Genomic DNA, 16,990 nt, shown 5'->3' with positions numbered 1-16,990 from the left:
AATAGGTCTGTTGTGGTTTACTTGATTCTTTCCTCTCCAGGGCAACATTTACCCCTCCCCAACCTATGCTTTGTGGGGCACTACTGAACTAGTGGCCATGCTATTTATAATCTGCCTTTGTTCACTTGTAGTCTCAACACCTGGGAACACCCTTCATCCTTTCCTGTTCTTAGCTAACTTTACTCAGACGTTTAGATTGATTTTAAGAGGTATCTGTGTGGAATGCCCTTGGTACCCCAAACTGGATTAGTTGTTCTTTTTCGTAATCCCCCTTTATATATTGATTTGAGCATATTTCCACATTGTGTTGGACTGACCCTTAAAGTGCGTCAGGTCCCAGATTCGGGATCTCTCTTGGTGTCTTCTTTTTCCTCACTGCCTCTTCTCCCTTGGGAATCTCATTCAGTTTCATATCATTTTATATTACCTACATGCTGATATTCACAAAACTATCTCCAGTTTGACATCTCCACCAAAATAAAGACTTGCACTATGCATTTCTCACTTAAACTCTCCAGTTGTATATGTAACAGGTATCCCAATCTCAACTTGTTCAAACTGAATTTCTATACACTCCCACCCCAAACATATTACTGCTTCTGAAATATTCCACTTTTAAAATAATTGTAGTTACACGAGTCCAGTTGTCAGGCCAAAGTCTCTGAACTCATTCCTGAATCTTTTCTCTTTATCAGTATCTGATATATAATATAATGCCTCTACTTTTGTTATGAAAATATACTCCTATAGGTCCAGTTCTATGTCAATGTAATCCTCCGAAGACCAGCCCTCCAGCCAATTACAATGTCAATTGTGACAATGGACAAAATTCAAAAGAAAAAAAGTGACTACCTGAAAACTAAGTAGAGCAAATAAAAATAGGCAGAGTGTTAGAAGGAAGTTTAAAGTGTGAGTAAGTAAGCAGCATGAAGTTAGACCAAATTTGTGAATTTCCCTCACTTGTGGCTTCATTACAAGGGTATGCCCCAATAATGGAACAAAGCAGCGTGGCTGAAACTCCAGTAGCAACCATGCCAAAAGAGCTACAAAGGAAGAGGCTATAAACCAGAGTGTGAGGGGAACTGTAGAGAGGAGAGCCAGAGAATATGATATTAACTCTGTACAGATCCATTTAATTTCAGCCTTATTCCTGAAACCGGCAAGCGCAGGATAGCCCCAAAGCAACAGATCAAGGCCTTTGAGAACTGAAGCAAGATTTGTATCAGTTTTCCCAGGCTGAACCTAACTAACCTGCTTGTCTTTTAGGACAAAAATATCAACACTTTCTAGAGGATTATAATAAAACCCAGAGTTTGTACAAGATACCATTTACAGCATCAGACTTAATTCACCTAGCTTAATGACCTCAAAGGTTCATCCGTGTTGTCACAAATGGCAGGATTTCCTTCCTTTTATGGCTGAATAATACTCCAAAGTGTGTGTGTGTGTGTGTGTGTGAGTGTGTGCATCACTATTTATTGATTCATTCATTGATGGACACTTAGGTTGTTTCCATGTCTTGGCTATAGTAAATAATGCTGCAGTGAACATAAGAATACATGTATCTCTTTGAGATAGTGATTTTATCTTCTTCAAATATACCCCCAGAAGTAGAATTGCTAGATCACCTGGTAATTCTATTTTTAATTTTCCGAGGAACCTCCAAATTGTTTCCCATAGTGGCTGTACGATTGTACATCTCTACTAAGGTATGTAGGGTTTCCTTTTCCCCACATCCTCACCAACATTTGTTATCTTTTATGTTTTTGCTGATAGTCATTCTAACAGGTGTGATGGTATTTCACCGTGATTTTGATTTGCATTTCCCTGATAGTGATGTTGAGCACCTTTTCATATATCTATCTGGTATTGATTTTCTTTGTTTTTTTTCATTCCTAACATTGCTGATTTTCTTCTTCTCTTTTACTTTTTCAGTCTTCCTAGAAGTTTGTTAACTTTTAAAAATCTTTTCAAAAAAGAAGTTTATGTTTCACTGATTTTTCTCTATTTTTCTATTTTCAATTTCATAGATTTCTGATCTTATCCTTATTATTTCTTTCATCCTACTTGTATTGGCTTTATTTTGCTCTTCCAGGTTTTAAGGTGGGAACTTCGATTATTGATTCTACACTTTCCACTTTCTAATGTATGCATTTTAGTATTGTACTTTTCTTGCACAATACTTGTTTTGCTATATCCTACAAATTTTGATATGTTCAGTTTTCATTCAACTTAATGTCTAAAATGTTCTTATTAACCTAGGAAATACTGAGAAGTTTACTATTTAGTTTCGAGATTTTGGAAGATCTTTTTCCGTCTCTGTTACTGATCTCTGGTTTGATTATGGTCAGAGAACATACTTTGTATGGTTTTAGTTCTTCCAAATTCATTGAAGGATGTTTCATAGCCCCAAATACTGTATGTTCTGGTATATTCCATTAGCACTTTAAAAGTATGTATATTCTGCTAATGTTTGGTGAAGTAGCCTATAAATGTCAATTAGATTTTGTTACCTAGTGTTGCTGTGTTCCTCTATATTTTTTTCTCTGATTTTCTACATAGTTGTTCTATCAGTTGCTGAGATGGGATGTGCATGTTTTCAACTATTGGTATGGATTTTTCTATTTTTCCTTTCAGTTATGCCAGTTTCTGATTCACACATTTTCTACTGTGCAAACATATTTAAGATTATGTCTCCTTGGTAGACTGGCTTTTTTTTTTTTTTTTTTTTTTATTTCATTTTTTTTTCTGAAATTTATTGACAAATTGGTTTCCATACAACACCCAGTGCTCATCCCAAAAGGTGCCCTCCTCAATACCCATCACCCACCCTCTCCTCCCTCCCACCCCCCATCAACCCTCAGTTTGTTCTCAGTTTTTAACAGTCTCTTATGCTTTGGCTCTCTCCCATTCTAACCTCTTTTTTTTTTTTTTTCCTTCCCCTCCCCCATGGGTTCCTGTTAAGTTTCTCAGGATCCACATAAGAGTGAGACCATATGGTATCTGTCTTTCTCTGTATGGCTTATTTCACTTAGCATCACACTCTCCAGTTCCATCCACGTTGCTACAAAAGGCCATATTTCATTTTTTCTCATTGCCACGTAATATTCCATTGTGTATATAAACCACAATTTCTTTATCCATTCATCAGTTGATGGACATTTAGGCTCTTTCCATAATTTGGCTATTGTTGAGAGTGCTGCTATGAACATTGGTGTACAAGTGGCCCTATGCATCAGTGCTCCTGTATCCCTTGGATAAATTCCTAGCAGTGCTATTGCTGGGTCATAGGGTAGGTCTATTTTTAATTTTCTGAGGAACCTCCACACTGCTTTCCAGAGCGGCTGCACCAATTTGCATTCCCACCAACAGTGCAAGAGGGTTCCCGTTTCTCCACATCCTCTCCAGCATCTATAGTCTCCTGATTTGTTCATTTTGGCCACTCTGACTGGCGTGAGGTGATACCTGAGTGTGGTTTTGATTTGTATTTCCCTGATAAGGAGCGACGCTGAACATCTTTTCATGTGCCTGTTGGCCATCCGGATGTCTTCTTTAGAGAAGTGTCTATTCATGTTTTCTGCCCATTTCTTCACTGGGTTATTTGTTTTTCGGGTGTGGAGTTTGGTGAGCTCTTTATAGATTTTGGATACTAGCCCTTTGTCCGATATGTCATTTGCGAATATCTTTTCCCATTCCGTTGGTTGCCTTTTAGTTTTGTTGGTTGTTTCCTTTGCTGTGCAGAAGCTTTTTATCTTCATAAGGTCCCAGTAATTCACTTTTGCTTTTAATTCCCTTGCCTTTGGGGATGTGTCGAGTAAGAGATTGCTACGGCTGAGGTCAGAGAGGTCTTTTCCTGCTTTCTCCTCTAAGGTTTTGATGGTTTCCTGTCTCACATTTAGGTCCTTTATCCATTTTGAGTTTATTTTTGTGAATGGTGTGAGAAAGTGGTCTAGTTTCAACCTTCTGCATGTTGCTGTCCAGTTCTCCCAGCACCATTTGTTAAAGAGGCTGTCTTTTTTCCATTGGATGTTCTTTCCTGCTTTGTCAAAGATGAGTTGGCCATACGTTTGTGGGTCTAGTTCTGGGGTTTCTATTCTATTCCATTGGTCTATGTGTCTGTTTTGGTGCCAATACCATGCTGTCTTGATGATGACAGCTTTGTAGTAGAGGCTAAAGTCTGGGATTGTGATGCCTCCTGCTTTGGTCTTCTTCTTCAAAATTCCTTTGGCTATTCGGGGCCTTTTGTGGTTCCATATGAATTTTAGGATTGCTTGTTCTAGTTTCGAGAAGAATGCTGGTGCAATTTTGATTGGGATTGCATTGAATGTGTAGATAGCTTTGGGTAGTATTGACATTTTGACAATATTTATTTTTCCAATCCATGAGCAGGGAATGTCTTTCCATTTCTTTAAATCTTCTTCAATTTCCTTCAGAAGCTTTCTATAGTTTTCAGCATACAGATCCTTTACATCTTTGGTTAGATTTATTCCTAGGTATTTTATGCTTCTTGGTGCAATTGTGAATGGGATCAGTTTCTTTATTTGTCTTTCTGTTGCTTCATTGTTAGTGTATAAGAATGCAACTGATTTCTGTACATTGATTTTGTATCCTGCAACTTTGCTGAATTCCTGTATCAGTTCTAGCAGACTTTTGGTGGAGTCTATCGGATTTTCCATGTATAATATCATGTCATCTGCAAAAAGCGAAAGCTTGACTTCATCTTTGCCAATTTTGATGCCTTTGATTTCCTTTTGTTGTCTGATTGCTGATGCTAGAACTTCCAGCACTATGTTAAACAGCAGCGGTGAGAGTGGGCATCCTTGTCGTGTTCCTGATCTCAGGGAAAAAGCTTTCAGTTTTTCCCCGTTGAGGATGATGTTAGCTGTGGGCTTTTCATAAATGGCTTTTATGATCTTTAAGTATGTTCCTTCTATCCCGACTTTCTCAAGGGTTTTTATTAAGAAAGGGTGCTGGATTTTGTCGAAGGCCTTTTCTGCATCGATTGACAGGATCATATGGTTCTTCTCTCTTTTTTTGTTAATGTGATGTATCACGTTGATTGATTTGCGAATGTTGAACCAGCCCTGCATCCCAGGAATGAATCCCACTTGATCATGGTGAATAATTCTTTTTATATGCCGTTGAATTCGATTTGCTAGTATCTTATTGAGAATTTTTGCATCCATATTCATCAGGGATATTGGCCTGTAGTTCTCTTTTTTTACTGGGTCTCTGTCTGGTTTAGGAATCAAAGTAATACTGGCTTCATAGAATGAGTCTGGAAGTTTTCCTTCCCTTTCTATTTCTTGGAATAGCTTGAGAAGGATAGGTATTATCTCTGCTTTAAACGTCTGGTAGAACTCCCCTGGGAAGCCATCTGGTCCTGGACTCTTATTTGTTGGGAGATTTTTGATAACCGATTCAATTTCTTCGCTGGTTATGGGTCTGTTCAAGCTTTCTATTTCCTCCTGATTGAGTTTTGGAAGCGTGTGGGTGTTCAGGAATTCGTCCATTTCTTCCAGGTTGTCCAATTTGTTGGCATATAAGTTTTCATAGTATTCCCTGATAATTGTTTGTATCTCTGAGGGATTGGTTGTAATAATTCCATTTTCATTCATGATTTTATCTATTTGGGTCATCTCCCTTTTCTTTTTGAGAAGCCTGGCTAGAGGTTTGTCAATTTTGTTTATTTTTTCAAAAAACCAACTCTTGGTTTCGTTGATCTGCTCTACAGTTTTTTTAGTTTCTATATTGTTTATTTCTGCTCTGATCTTTATTATTTCTCTTCTTCTGCTGGGCTTAGGCTGCCTTTGCTGTTCTGCTTCTAGTTCCTTTAGGTGTGCTGTTAGATTTTGTATTTGGGATTTTTCTTGTTTCTTGAGATAGGCCTGGATTGCAATGTATTTTCCTCTCAGGACTGCCTTTGCTGCGTCCCAAAGCGTTTGGATTGTTGTATTTTCATTTTCGTTTGTTTCCATATATTTTTTAATTTCTTCTCTAATTGCCTGGTTGACCCACTCATTCGTTAGTAGGGTGTTCTTTAACCTCCATGCTTTTGGAGGTTTTCCAGACTTTTTCCTGTGGTTGATTTCAAGCTTCATGGCATTGTGGTCTGAAAGTAAGCATGGTATAATTTCAATTCTTGTAAACTTATGAAGGGCTGTTTTGTGACCCAGTATATGATCTATCTTGGAGAATGTTCCATGTGCACTCGAGAAGAAAGTATATTCTGTTGCTTTGGGATGCAGAGTTCTAAATATATCTGTCAAGTCCATTTCATCCAATGTCTCATTCAGGGCCCTTGTTTCTTTATTGACCGTGTGTCTAGATGATCTATCCATTTCTGTAAGTGGTGTATTAAAGTCCCCTGCAATTACCACATTCTTATCAATAAGGTTGCTTATGTTTATGAGTAATTGTTTTATATATTTGGGGGCTCCGGTATTCGGCGCATAGACATTGATAATTGTTAGCTCTTCCTGATGGATAGACCCTGTAACTATTATATAATGTCCTTCTTCATCTCTTGTTACAGCCTTTAATTTAAAGTCTAGTTTGTCTGATATAAGTATGGCTACTCCAGCTTTCTTTTGGCTTCCAGTCGCATGATAAATAGTTCTCCATCCCCTCACTCTCAATCTAAAGGTGTCCTCAGGTCTAAAATGAGTCTCTTGTAGACAGCAAATAGATGGGTCTTGTTTTTTTATCCATTCTGATACCCTATGTCTTTTGGTTGGCGCATTTAATCCATTTACATTCAGTGTTATTATAGAAAGATACGGGTTTAGAGTCATTGTGATGTCTGTATGTTTTATGCTTGTAGTGATGTCTCTGGGACTTTGTCTCACAGGGTCCCCCTTAGGATCTCTTGTAGGGCTGGTTTAGTGGTGACAAATTCCTTCAGTTTTTGTTTGTTTGGGAAGACCTTTATCTCTCCTTCTATTCTAAATGACAGACTTGCTGGATAAAGGATTCTTGGCTGCATATTTTTTCTGTCTAGCACCCTGAAAATCTCTTGCCAATTCTTTCTGGCCTGCCAAGTTTCAAAAGAGAGATCAGTCACGAGTCTTATAGGTCTCCCTTTATATGTGAGGGCACGTTTACCCCTTGCTGCTTTCAGAATTTTCTCTTTATCCTTGTATTTTGCCAGTTTCACTATGATATGTCGTGCAGAAGATCGATTCAAGTTACGTCTGAAGGGAGTTCTCTGTGCCTCTTGGATTTCAATGCCTTTTTCCTTCCCCAGTTCAGGGAAGTTCTCAGCTATGATTTCTTCAAGTACCCCTTCAGCACCTTTCCCTCTCTCTTCCTCCTCTGGGATACCAATTATGCGTATATTATTTCTTTTTAGTGTATCACTTAATTCTCTAATTTTCCCCTCATACTCCTGGATTTTTTTATCTCTCTTTTTCTCAGCTTCCTCTTTTTCCATAACTTTATCTTCTAGTTCACCTATTCTCTCCTCTGCCTCTTCAAGCCGAGCTGTGGTGGTTTCCATTTTGTTATGCATTTCGTTTAAAGCGTTTTTCAGCTCCTCGTGACTGTTCCTTAGTCCCTTGATCTCTGTAGCAAGAGATTCTCTGCTGTCCTGTATACTGTTTTCAAGCCCAGCGATTAATTTTATGACTATTATTCTAAATTCACTTTCTGTTATATTATTTAAATCCTTTTTGATCAGCTCATTAGCTGTTGTTATTTCCTGGAGATTCTTCTGAGGGGAGTTCTTCCGCTTGGTCATTTTGGATAGTCCCTGGCGTGGTGAGGACCTGCAGGGCACTTCCCCTGTGCTGTGGTGTATACCTGGAGTTGGTGGGCGGGGCCGCAGTCAGACCTGATGTCTGCCCCCAGCCCACCGCTGGGGCCACAGTCAGACTGGTGTGTGCCTTCTCTTCCCCTCTCCTAGGGGCGGGATTCACTGTGGGGTGGTGTGGCTCGTCTGGGCTACTTGCACCCTGCCAGGCTTGTGATGCTGGGGATCTGGCGTATTAGCTGGGGTGGGTAGGCAAGGTGCTCGGGGGCAGGAGGGGCAGGCTTAGATCGCTTCTCCTTAGGTGATCCACTTCAGGAGGGGCCCTGTGGCAGCGGGAGGGAGTCAGATCCGCTGCCGGAGGTTTGGCTCCGCAGAAGCGCAGAGTTGGGTGTTTGAGCGGAGCGAGCAAGTTCCCTGGCAGGAACCGGTTCCCTTTGGGATTTCGGCTGGGGGATGGGCGGGGGAAATGGCGCTGGCGAGCGCCTTTGTTCCCCACCAAACTGAGCTCTGTTGTCAGGGGGCTCAGCAGCTCTCCCTCCCTTTGTCCTCCAGCCTTCCCGCTTTCCGAGCAGAGCTGTTAATTTCTGACCTCCCAGACGCTAAGTCGCGCTTGCTGTCGGAACACAGTCCGCCCGGCCCCTCCGCTTTTGCAAGCCCGACTCGGGGGCTCTGCTTGGCCGGCGAGCCGCCCCTCCGCCCCGGCTCCCTCCCGCCAGTCCGTGGAGCGCGCACCGCCTCGCCGCCCTTCCTACCCTCTTCCGTGGGCCTCTCGTCTGCGTTTGGCTCCGGCGACTCTGTTCTGCTAATCCTCTGGCGGTTTTCTGGGTTATTTAGGCAGGTGTAGATGGAATCTAAGTGATCAGCAGGACGTGCGGTGAGCCCAGCGTCCTCCTAAGCCGCCATCTTGCCGCAACTCCCCTCTAGACTGGCTTTTTAAAATATAACGTAATGTTCTTCTCTGACTCGATATATATATATATATACATATATACATATATACACACACATATATATATGTGTACATATATACACATGTATATATGTACACACATATATACATACATATATATATACACACACATATATATATGTACACACATATATACATACATATATATACACATATATATATGTACACACATATATACATACATATATATATATATACACACACACATACCTCTGAAGTCCATTTTATCAGATGTTAATATAGATTCTCCTGCTTTCTTTGACTAAAGTTTCCATTATATATATATTATATATAATGTATATATATATAATATATAATATACAATATATAATATTATATATTATAATATATATAAGGTATATATAATATATATATTATATATATATTCTTTCTTAGATATTCAATATACCTATATTATTACATTTGAATTTAGTTTTTACAGACGCCAAATAGTTGGGTGACATTGTTAAAGACCATTTTTGTTTAGTGTAATTACCAATATGTTAAGACAGACATTTTAGTTTTTATTATATGTTTGTCCTTCTGTCATTGTTTCACTTTTCTTTTCTTGCTTTCTTGCAGGTAACTTATAATTTTATTAGAATTTTATTTTAATTTACCCATAGTGTTTTTGTTTGTATCTGTTGATATATCTCTTGTTTTTGGTGGTTGCTGTAGGTATTACATTATATGCACACAACTTACCAAGTCTACTGATGTCATAATTTCACCAGTTTAGGTGAAGTGTAGAAATTTGTGCCTCCCTTTATGTTTCTCTGCCACTCCCAATCTATAATTGTCTTTTCTGGTTCCTCAGGTTCCCTCTTATTGTCTTCAATTCCACTTTAAATTTTTTTTAATGTTTATTTATTTTTGAGAGAGAGAGAGCACAAGCAGGGGAGGAGCAGAGAGAGAGGGAGACACAGACTCTGAAACAGTCTCTAGGCTCTAAACTGTCAGCACAGAGCCTCACACAGGGCTCAAACTCACAAACCGTGAGATCATGACCTGAGCTGAAGCCAGAGGCTCAACCAACTGAGCCACCCTGTTCAACTCCACTTTTAAAGAATGCTTGTTCCACCAGACAGCACTAAATTGGGATAACAAAAGCACACGTGCACTTCAGGCATTGTCTTGCTGTATCTGGGACCTGTGTGCCAATTTCCCTTCATGCTTAGTTTCTTAAAATACTGCTTTCTTCCCACTTTTTAATAAGAGAGAAAGGGTTTGGTAGAATAGTCATTACCACTATTAGGAAACAGGATTTCAAGTTAAAAATAATGAGACCATGAGATCTGGGTGCCTTACCAGTCTGGACAAAATGTTACAGATATGACTATAGAGAACAACTCCACATTGTGTCAAGGGCTGAATCAGCCCTTTCCCCCTAGTGCTCACTTCCAAGATTCTATTATGATGGAAACAGGCTGAGAATGAACTCCAATTGCATCCAAACTTCAAAAGCTATTTCATAACTGCTTTTCATCTGGCTATTTAAAAGTATAACCTCCAGATAAGATTCTCAATCTATCTCCCTTATAGAAATAGAAATTATTAATAAGAAAAGAGCAGTTATTCCTATATTCCCCTTATCACATGGATTCATGAAATGATGCTTCTCTTGGATGTTTAAGATAGAGGGTGCATGTCATAATTAAAATACACCCCTCCTTTTCTCATTCATGCCAAAAAAAAATTAATCCAGACGTCGCTTATTGATGGCTTACAATCAAATGTGCAAATAATATGCTTAGAGAACATTAAAACAGGTCTAATAGGGTGGCAATTCATTTCCTTTTCAATACATATGAAAAGAAACTTTAATAGTGGCTCCCTTTAATGTATTCACCATAAGGAATGAAAGTCCACGCTAATGTAATTTAAAAACCTAGCCCTGCCTGCAAATTTCAGAGGCAGGATTAAAAAAAAAGCAAAAGCTTATGTAGCAGGGAGCTCTGGCAGTGCTTTTCCCGAATATACTGACTAGATCATCAGCTCCAGCTAAACATTTTCTTCTCTTGACAGTAATCCATGCTTCTTCTCCTTTGTGGAATTTAATAGAAATTGTTACTGTGAAACCAATAAGAGTTTGGTTCTTTTGTTTTTGTGTGCTAGTTACCAACCCACTGAGACTGCAGATGGGTTTGGGGGACTCAGTCTTGAAGCCTTAGTTCTTTGCTTCTGTGAGTGACTATTTCGAACCCAGGGGTCTAGTGATGTGTCAGGCAGAGTACTGGACTATCTGAGGTCCTCAATGCAATGAATCCAGCTATACCTCTTTCTCACCTGAACTTGGCTTTCCAGATTTTGTAGCATCCAAAATGCCCCCAGTACTAAGTAACACAGAGTCCTCTGTCTTTGGGAGGGAACAAAGGGTTAATATTTTATAGCACAATGAGGACAGGGCAAATCGGCAAAGGACTATTTACTGGGTAAGAAAAAAAAAACATAAAATAAATCTTGAAGAAGTCTGCTCTGGAAAAATGTATCTTATATACCTTATACATTTACCCCTGCGTTTTTTTTTTTTTTCCTTTTCTGGTCAAGTCTTACTGCATTGTGGAACATCAATAGTATAGTACAATGGAATAATGAACTTTTATTTATTTCAAAAATATTTTCCTGATTTTTACTGTTCATTTTTAAACAATTGTAAGTAGAAAATGTTTATATTAAGGTATACAACATCAAAATGGTGTTTTGATAGACCTATACATAGTGAAACAATTACTACAGTCAAGCTAATTAATATATACATCTTATGTACTTTTTTCTTTGGTGGGCTAATGAGCTTTTAAAATGAAAAATGCTAAGTTAGGAAATCATCCTACCTTTCATTAAAAAATCATCAAGGTTCAGGCTTCTGCCCTGGTAATTAAAACTTAATAAGAAATATTCATGATAGTTATAATTCCTTCATTACCTTTGCCAATGAGTCTGTGAGTGGCTATTGATATCCAAAGGTTGGCTTCCACTTAATTATTGTGATCTTTCCATTAATGCCACATTTTTTCATCCCCAGAGCTTGAGCCCTATCACTATTCATGCATCATTTCCCCTATATGTGAGATATAGCTCAAGATGATTTACCTTAAATTCCATTTTACCAAGGGCTTAATTTTAATCATTACCTGCTGCGCAAATAAAATAAGAGAAGCAACGAGGCTCTCATTATTGATAAAAGTTGCATGTGTTTTTGATACAAGTTATGTTCAGCCACTCTCCTTGAAGTTTTCTGTAAATTTTGAATGAGCTAGGTAGCATGAGATGGCACAAAATCACAAAGACTGCATAAAGAAGTAATTAACAGCACACTGATATATTTGAATTGCTGTGTCTTGTTTTAAGTTGTTTGCAGTGGTTTTATCATTGCATTTCTGTTATTATGTGCTCATGTACCTAGGTGCATAACCAGGCAACAGTATTCTTGAAGGCAGTTTCTAGGATGTCTCAGTATTTTAAACTCCTTTCAGTGTCCAAAACCTAGTATGAACTCAAACCGAGTTCTTTTCTAAAAGAAAGGTAAGGTGAATGGGAAGATAAAATGGGTTAAGGTAGACAGGCTAGGAAAAAAGATGTCGCAAGAAAAAATGCTCTGGAGCGTTTAAAGGATTAGAAAGGAATTAAACATGTGGATTTACTGGAACTTCCACTTTTAAACGGTTGTAGATTTCTGAATACACGCAATAGGGCATGTAGGGCCACTTACTTTGTAGCTCTGAGTAAATAATGTATTTCAAAGTTAAGTATGCATGCATTTTTTACCTCACTTACTTTACTGGCTTCCAGATGTACCAATATCTGTAGTAGTGCTGGTAAGCATAATAAATGATGTTTACAGGATAAATTGTCCGATGTTAGTTGGTGACAAGAAGGGGAGACTTCCCATTGCATCCAAAAGTGTTGTTACTTTAAGAAAAAAAAAAAGAAGAAGAAACAATGTGTCCTACTTGATGATATATAGTTATTCTAACAATAATAAAATCAAAGTTCTTTTGGGGCCAAGCCCACCTTGCCTGATGGATGAAGGTGATGTTCTAAAGATTTGATTCTTTGTCATTTCTTATTTCGCAAATATTTTATGACACCTGAATTTCATGGCAGGAAGAATTAAGCATCTTGCTTAGACTTCCTGGAACTGGTGACCTGGGAATGAATAAGTCTGTCAGTAAATAAGAATAAAATTAAGGAAAATAAGACCTAGAATTTCATAGTCTCTAAAACTGTAGTATTAACTAAAGTTTCTGGCAAAGGATGGAATTAAATCACCTTGATGATGCACAAGATGATGAGAGAGTTCTGCTGCCTTTGTGGTTCTTTCTAATTGTCTCTGATAACCCTGAGGCAGGCAATTAGTACAGAGAATTGGAGAACATGAAATGCCCCATTAAGTACTAATAAAGTATGGAGATTTGGTTATAGAACACACAGGGTAAGTGGGGGACCTCTTGTCCGTTTTCTCACCTTTTGCCTTGAGCACATCGTTGCATTGCTGCACTGCTGAGGCACGCCAAAACTCCTTACCTGGATTTCAATCTTTGTAAGTAGCTAAGGAAAAGAGTAGGGTAAGAGGAGAAAGGATGTTGTAATTATGGCACAAGAAATTATTTCCATCTTCACCACCATCATCTCTCAAATAGCCATGAAGACTGAGCCAAAAACCCCTTATAGCTAAGTGGCCACTAGTTTCTGGCAGTTCTAAGCCTGGCCACAACTGCTGTCTCTGATCCCTGCTCCATACCGAGTTGGTCAATATTCAAAATTTAATGAGACTTAATGATGTGCCAGGAGTTGTTTTGTGTCTTGACATTAGAGGAGGAAAAAAAAAAACAGTTTAGTGATTAAGAGCTCCAGATTCAGGCAAACTTCTTAACACTTTGAATACGAGAAAGTTGAATACGAGAAAATTAGCATACTTTCTGTACTTTAGACTTCTTATTTAAAAATGTAAGAATAGTATGTAAATTAGCACAATGCAGGGAGAATTAAATAATGAACATAAAGCATTTATAAAAGTGTTACCAGTGTTTACATATTGTCAAATGTATTATTGTTTACCAAGTGTTACCTCTATGTTAAGCACTATAGAAAGTGCTGGGATATAAAAATTTGTGTATCTGGTCTTTATGTGCTTACCTAGGATAGAATCCAGGATAAAAATGCTTCTCTATAGAATGATTTTTTTTTTTCCTGCTGGGTTGTACCTATAGGACCTTCCCTTGGTTACAAGCATCTAAGTCCTAAAAGGCGTTTCTGGTGATATCATTACGGGGTGTCTTGAGCCTACAGATCCTCCTGGCTAACCGGGGGCCTTCAGTATGTCTGTCTTCACACACAGTTTTACCTACTAAGGGAATAAAGGGCTCTCCCACTGACCAGCAGCACCATTGGCCAGACAATGAGAGGACTCCCATACTCATGGTGAGATTCCTTCCCTGTAAGATGTGGTATCTGATTTCAGGCAGCTTAAAGTAGGGCCAGTAGACACATAAATCAGCACAATGAAGAAAGAGGGAAAAGCTACATGAGAAGTGTGTGATATGAAATTATTCAGTGTCCCCTCACAATTCAAGTGTGAATTAGTGTTCAAGGATAGGGTTTTAAAATCCATCTGTTTTCTTAGAAACATGCTCTGCCTTTTATGAGCTATTTGAAGTAGGCGATTTACTGCTCTAAACCTCAGCTTCCTGGTCAGTGCAGTGAAGGTGATCATAGCACCTGTACTTAAGGTTATTGTGTGATGATGTGTAGCCTCTAGTATCTAGTACAGTGCCTGACATATAATAGTCTTTCAATAAATTAAAGCAGTTGGAACAACACAAGGTGAATAGGCTAGGGACTTTCGAGTGTTTATTTTTCCCCTGTACAAAGGGGAGGTTGAATTTATTAAATATAATTTTTAGATACTTGGAGGATGATTCTCATTAAGTATCCAGACTTGAGTAAGGGCTTGCCATTTTGCACATTTCATGAAGCATCTACTTCTGTTAGGGATCACCAGGCTTTTATAACCCAAATCCGTTTTCTATCTTTCCTTTCCTTCATTTTGATTCTCAATAGAAACAAATTCTAAAGATAAGGACTTTTTGGTTTTCAATTACTTCAACTGTTTCTGTCATTCAAAGAGCCATCTTAAAATAAATGAAATAAACATTAATAAAATTATAGATAGACAGGTGACAGCTAGATAGATGCAACTGTGTAATGAGAGGCTATTAAATTCCCCCCACGTTTTTACACCATCTTCATCTACATGATAAAATAGCGAGGGACTAAAATGGAAGAAGTAAAACAGAGAAAAATTGTACCAAAATTGAATTGAGCTCAGGATGGCATAATACTGCACTTATTCAAAAGAAAGCCCTGTTTATGTTGTTTATAAAAAATTATTAAAAAAAGAAGATAAAATTAAAAAAAAATATATATATATATCGTGTTCCTCCACAGAAAATCTCTTCTGGTTAATCAACTGTTAAATTCCCTCAAGCCTTATGAAGTTACTATTTTATGATAAAGAAGCCAGGGGTACACCAGGCTAATTATGTTGTTGGTTTCAGTCCAACAGTGACTTATTCTTGCAAGTTATTAGTGAGTTTATTGGACTTCTAAATCAAAAATTTATTAAAATAAACTGTGTTTTTCCTTGGTTTTGTGAAGCATCAGGGTTACAGATGAGAGTACATAAGGCTACAAAACCTTAAATGAAAGATTATAAGCGTGGGTTTCTAAAGTAAAGCTAGATTTAAAATTAGCAAAGATTGGGGCACCTGGGTGGCTCAGTTGGTTAAGCATTGACTTTGGCTCAGGTCATGATCTCACAGTTTGTGGGTTCCAGCCCCGCATTGGGCTCTGTGCTGACAGCTCAGAACCTGGAGCCTGCTTCGGATTCTGTGTCTCCCTCTCTCTCTGCCTCTGCTTGTGCTCTATCTCTCTCTCAAGAATAAATAAACATAAAAAAAAATAGCAAAGATGTAGCTTCATGCTTGGACTTCTCAGCAAAATAATGGACTTCCTATGGAAAGGTCCCATTTTGATAAGAAATGTTGCCTTGAATTAAGGTGAAAATATGGAGACTGTAGGGAAATCATCTGCTATCAAATGGCCTAGGGAGAGACGGCTTTCTTTTCCTAGTCCTGGCTCCTAAATGGCAGGTAGTTCTAGTACCATTTGCTTGGGAACTATTCTCTTAATTCTCATTGGATTCCCATTTAAAGCTCATCTTTATATCATATGAAATTCCTCACTGGTGATGAGAACCCAGCAGTAGAATCTGAATCGATGAAAATTATCTGTAAAATACATGTGTCATTTCCTCACTCGGAATGACTACCTTTCCCACTAACCAATGCCTATTGTCATTTTAAAATTAAGCTCTATTGCTTACCCTCTGTGAAATTTTTTGGTGTCTATTCTCATTCCCAGTGAATTCATATGGTAGACTCTGTTCCACCAAATTGAGTCCTTGATTTTGTGCTACCTATAGTTCTTGCTTGGAATGTCATGGGTAACAATTTGTCCTCCCACACGAACTGAACATTATTCAATAGCAGAGGCAGTGATGTCACATGACGAGTAAAATTGGCTTCAATTAAAATATCAGGCATCTTTGGAACTTTCTGAGAACACTCTATTTTCTATAAATGGCATCTGAAATAAGTATTGTGACCTAATCTACGGGCCATGGTCACATATATTTGCAACTAAACGTAAGGTATTTGCTTCATTGGTGTCCTTACAGAGTAGCCAGTTAGCTAGCCTTAGATTTAAAATGACGAAGAGAGGAGCTACATAAGGAAACAACAATAAAGACAACAAAGTGCTTGATGATTAGGCAGCAGGGGTTTAAGTGTGCTGGAAAGTGGAGCAGGGGGAACAGTGGGAGGGGAGAACAGGTGAGAATCACATCTGGGTGAAAATCATATATGCCTCCCAATCAATGACAAAGACTGTCGAACATTGACTTCCAAGAAGGGTGCAGAGGTTCCTGGGAGAGAAGCTTTTTGTTGTTGTTCTTGTTGTTGGGAGAGGAGGGATAATTCTAATTACAGCATGGAGTCCCATCAGTCGGTTGTGTTCCTGTCCACACAGTTCATGTCAAAACTGAATGTGAAACAAAGGTTTTCAAGTTGAAAACAACAACAAGTAATGCAAATGGAATAAAACAGAAATCTCTGGAACACTTTCGGGCATCAGCAGAATTTCTTGAGTGCCACCATCACAGAGTATGAGCCACGAGGGAAGAGGAAATATCTCCCTTCCCATAGTAACAC

The sequence above is a fragment of the Prionailurus bengalensis genome, chromosome D2 (genome assembly GCF_016509475.1).
Source record: "Prionailurus bengalensis isolate Pbe53 chromosome D2, Fcat_Pben_1.1_paternal_pri, whole genome shotgun sequence".
Classification (NCBI taxonomy): Eukaryota; Metazoa; Chordata; class Mammalia; order Carnivora; family Felidae; genus Prionailurus; species Prionailurus bengalensis.
This window is presented reverse-complemented; position numbering follows the sequence as displayed.